Consider the following 5240-nt stretch of genomic DNA (forward strand, 5'->3'; position numbering starts at 1 on the left):
GTGCTGTCTCTCTGTTGTCCTTGCAGGATGTTTGTAATCTGCTCCACTCACATACTCAAACAAACAGTGAAATATCCCAGTGCTGTTAGACTAAATATCAGCACTCTTGAAACGCTGCTCAGCTAATTACATTCACAAACTGGAACTGCTGCACAACAAATATTATTCAATACAAATATTGAAACAATACAACAGTGAGTGCGTGCTCGTTCACACAGGGCTTCCATAGAAAGAGCTAACGCCTGATAATGTGACAGTCGACGAAGGATTGGTCAGTTCTCATACAGCAGTGAGTGTGGGTTGTTGCTCTCCATGGTACTGAAGGCTGGAATACACTACACTTAATGGAATACATTACACTTAAAAAATTTTTGACTGGTATTTTTTTTATGTTAAAAAATACCATAATATGTTTGCAGTTATTTAGGAAACATGCTAAATTCACATACTTGTTTCTCTGAAAAACAATGTTACAGTTACTCTACTTTGAAATGTGAGTTTCGTTTCGGAATGTCTGTTTTTGTTTTGGTCTGTGTGATCCCACCCACTGCCAATTTACCCAATATTATTTTGACACCTCGGGTTGCCAGTTGGCAGAAAACACTGTGTATTGTAGCCATGGAAGCCAGCAAATGAACTGGTTCAGAGATCGCAGATTATACCCAACCTAAAAAGCCTTGGCATCCACCTAAAAAGCTCTATGACCAGAGGCATATTAAAACGCGGATAAATTAACTCATCAACTTACAGTGTAAGGCTTGTCGCTTTACATTGTCAGTCTGGCAATTCTCAATCTGGCAACCCGCATGAGCATTGAGTCTGAGGAGAAGCGAGCCAGAGAAACAACTCTCTCCAATATTTTGAATTTGGACTGCAGTTCCCATTCCAACCACTAACTGTTAATATCACGTACTGCACCTTTAAAATCTAAACAGATTGTAAAACACTAGTCATCATACACTTGCAAACTTTGTAAACTGTTACAGAGAAAATACTCTAAACGACGATCTCACACTTCCAGACTTTCACAACAAAGTCATGCAATGCCTTGTTACTAAATGTCAGACAAATGAAAACGATAGTTCTAAATTCGGCTAAAAAATCATGTTCTAAAATTGTGTTCTAAAATCGGCTCAAAACGTTTAACCTCTTCTGACTGAATGGGATGGAGCCCCTATGTGAGGAAAAAAATTATGTAATGCTTTTGCGTTCTCTCGCAAAACCTTTGTTCTCTCACAAAAGCATTGACTTCCCATCTCATTTCACCATGTCCCTTTAGGGGTTCCGTAGTACAGAATCGAAGTCTGTGGCTGTGTCCGAAATCGTGGACTATCTTAGTGGACTATGTATATAGGGGGCGATTTCGAACACAGCATAAGTCTGTGGCCAACATAGGTCCTGTCCTAAATGGCACACTTCATGTCCGATATGCATCCTCAATGCGCACTTTTGCCGAGCCCGCACTGAAGAGAGCTCCACAGCTGACTTCCTGACAGTTAAAGTGTAAAGTGTGGACTTTGAGGAAGATCATGAGGGCTTAGGGTTCCATTTGGGACAGGGCCATATATAACACAATTTTCTGTAAAATGTCAACTCTGACTTGCCAATGACTGACTCTAAATTTGGCAAGTGGCGTCGACTCATCCAGACTCCATCCGTGATGTTTAGTGCTTTTACCTCCCCAGCTGAAGTGAGTCATGAGAAGAGATCAAATCACTAAAGTTTATTCACACTGAGATGTTTGATCCTTGCAAAAAGAATCATCAGTTATGTTCTGCTTTATTTAATCTTTACAATCTAAGTTGATGAGAGCATTATTATGATTGGCAATATTTGTCTTGAAATAATATATCTCAGTGTTTCAATATCTTTCACTGAGGTCTGTCTAGCAATGTTTCATTCTACCAGGAGGTGGTAGTGGTGGTGTTCTACTAATGGCTGTGTTTGTCCCCTGCTCACTGTGCCACAACTCTCACTGTGTCACAATATGCTGTTCAAAGGCTTCTCTCTCTTTACAGCACAACAGTTCAGCTGCTTTGGCAGTCCAACATCAAACCTGTCAGCGGCAGATGGTTGGTGTAGCTTTGAGATGGTTTCACAAAGGTCAAGGCATTCAGACTTTATGTATTTTGTGTATCAAGTCACATTTATTTACATATATAGCACTTTATACAATACGTATTTTTTCAAAGCAGCTTTCACAGTAATGAACACTAACTGTTTATGCTGCAAAATTCATCAGCTATGAAACGACTTCAATTTAAGCTTCAAAGAAGACAATAGTGCTCTAATGACGTAGATGCATACTTTCTCCTCCAATCACAATTCAGAGTTTCAGTACTTCATATTTTGTGACGTTGCATTGACTTCCCCTTAATGATAAAGATAATGATTGCTCTCTTCTATAAATAAATAAATAAATCCTAAGCTGGATTGCTGTTTTAACTGGTTTAAATAGATAGTTTATTCAAAAATTTAATTCTGTCATTATTTACCCTCATGTCGATCCAAACCTTTATTACTTCCTGTCTTCTGTGCAACACAGTAGGTTATTATTTTGAGAAATATCTCAATGGTTTATTTATTAACATTCTTCAGAACAACCTTTATGTTCCACAGAAGAAAGAAATGCATACAGGTTCACAGTGTTGGGGGTAACGCATTACAAGTAACGCAAGTTATGTAATCAGATTACTTTTTTCAAGTAACTATTAAACTAACGCATTACTTTTAAATGTACAACAAAATATCCGAGTTGTTTTTTCAAACAAGTAATGCAAGCTACTTTGTTTTCCCATTTATTGACTGAGAGCTCTCCTATCCCTATGTTGAGAGAAATCAGGAGCAAGTGTGAACATGATGCTGTAGTTCTAGACTAAATGCCCGGGTATACTTCATTTTACGCGTTCCGCTTCACCTCATGCACAGTTGAGCACTTGAGCCTTTCAAAGTATACTCCTTTGGCCTTGAGCGTGCACACTAATGGATTTTGTTTTCAAGCGCTCAGGTAACTCGCACATGTGCTGTTATACGGACACCGTCTGCGCGGTCTCAAAAATGTGGCTGCACATGAACGTGGTGTGTAGACGTCTTCGAGCACTCCTGATGACGAAAATTACGTCATGCGGACGGTGTGTTGATGCAGACGGCCGAAGTATTCTTTGGACTTAAGGGCCAGATTTACTAACAGCTTGTGCGAGTGCAAACCCTCTTTTGGCGTTAAAAAACTAGAGTCAGGACTTACTAAAAACACGCAGTAAAAAAATAGCACTGAAAAAGTATTTAAATACATCGCGCATGGTATTTTACTAAGGTTTGTGCTAGTAAATGTACTGGTTGACTGTGTTGGTCATTATGGAAATTACTTGATATTGTTTCTTATTCAAATGTGATAAAAAATAAATCTGGCCCTAAATGTGAGCATGCATTTTCTCATCACAAAAACAGATTCAGTATTCCTTAAAATGAACAAAAACTGTGAAATGCAAACTCAGAATATTACGCAAATCTGCAATAACTAAATATTTTTTACCACACACATGTATTTTATTAATTTAATCTCACTTTATTTACCAAGCCATTTTACTTGGATATATGTCACAGTAGGGAAGAAAAGACTATTGCAAATTCTGCTTCATGCCGACTTAGTTTTAAGGATTCATGACCCTTTAAATTCCCTACGATTCTCATCTCTGGTCTTCTCTGTGTACTAGCTGCTGGGTAATTTGTTGCTGTATGGCTGAAGCTCAAATGATTGGTTTCCTGCTGCAGGTTAAGCAGCCAAATGCAGTTCCTCCTTAAAGATGTAACTAGGCAGACATGAGGTGGATGAGTATTTACACACTAATCTATTAATAGATCACACATCTTTAAGACATTTCCCCTTTTCTCTCCCTTTTCCTTTCAAACCAACCTGAAAGCAAAAACACAACAACGGAGACAGAATATGCCATTACATTTAGTGGCGGGCTCAAACCCTTTCCCCATGCACTGGATTACTGCTGTATTCAGTGCTGTTAATATCAACCTAACAGTGTGTGAGTGTGTACACGGCTGAAGTGATTTTTGTAGAAGGTTAAGATTGTGCTAATTTAATTACCAGCATGCCATTTATATTAAACTAAGACAGTACTAAAGGAAAGACAGTGTTTTGGTTTTAAGAATTAACCATTTCATTGCATCAATTAGTTTTTTAAAACAAATATTGGTGTGTGAACTGTTGGTAGAATTTTAGCTCTGTTTGTACCCTTGAATAAATAGGCAAAAAAAAAAGTGACGTGTGAAGGTCAAGTATAGTAACCCATACTCGGAATTTGTCCTCTGCTTTTAACCCATCCGGTTAGTGCACACACATTAGGAGTAGGGGATAGTGAACACACACACCTGGAGCAGTGGGCAGCCATTTTGCTGTGGCAGCCGGGGAGTGATTGGGGGTTAGATGCCTAGCTCAAAGGCACCTCAGTCATTTCCTGCCGATATTGAGAATTGAACCTGCAGACTGTTCTATAAATGAACATGCATATCCCAGGAAATGGTATCCATTATTACTGTTTGTTGTACTGTACTCAGTATTGTATTCACATGTTTTATGATACATATATTGTAACTTCAATTATGCCATGTTTAGTGTCTATGGTTTCTTATCGAGAAGATTTAAATGCTTGTGTATTCGATATGTCGATACCTGTGCAACACATCAGTATTACAAGAATCTTTAATAGGTCTTCTTCAACAACTCAGCCAGTTTAATCATGCTCTGTCATAAAAGCCCCGACCGGAGGAATGCTGTCACCCGGAAATTCAACTTTCTCATTGGTCAGGTCAACCCTAAGAGGTGTGACTTTGACCAGAGGTTAAAAGCCAGTGCACAATGCACCTCCCTCTCTCTCTTACTTCTTTGGATGGACTGAAGAGACCCCCTTTGCTGCAGGCCTCTTCAGGAAAAGGCCTGTGGGCCTACAAGGCCTGTAGTCCTAAACCTTCACCCCAGCCATGTGCTCATCTAGAAGGGAGAAAGAACTCCGACTACAAGAGTCAAATTAACAGCTTAAGTTGTTTCATATTTCTTCATCCAACGCAGAAGATACTGATTACAACTTCGGACCAAACCATCAAGGATTTCTCCTCAGCCTGCAGACCCGATGCTCCTCAACAGAGTAAAGGCATTTTGAAAGTATCGTACATTTGAACACTAAACAGCGATTTAGTACTAATTTGTGAACCAACTTTGTTAGCAAAGG

Source organism: Ctenopharyngodon idella, chromosome 3 (assembly GCF_019924925.1).
Source record: "Ctenopharyngodon idella isolate HZGC_01 chromosome 3, HZGC01, whole genome shotgun sequence".
NCBI lineage: Eukaryota > Metazoa > Chordata > Actinopteri > Cypriniformes > Xenocyprididae > Ctenopharyngodon > Ctenopharyngodon idella.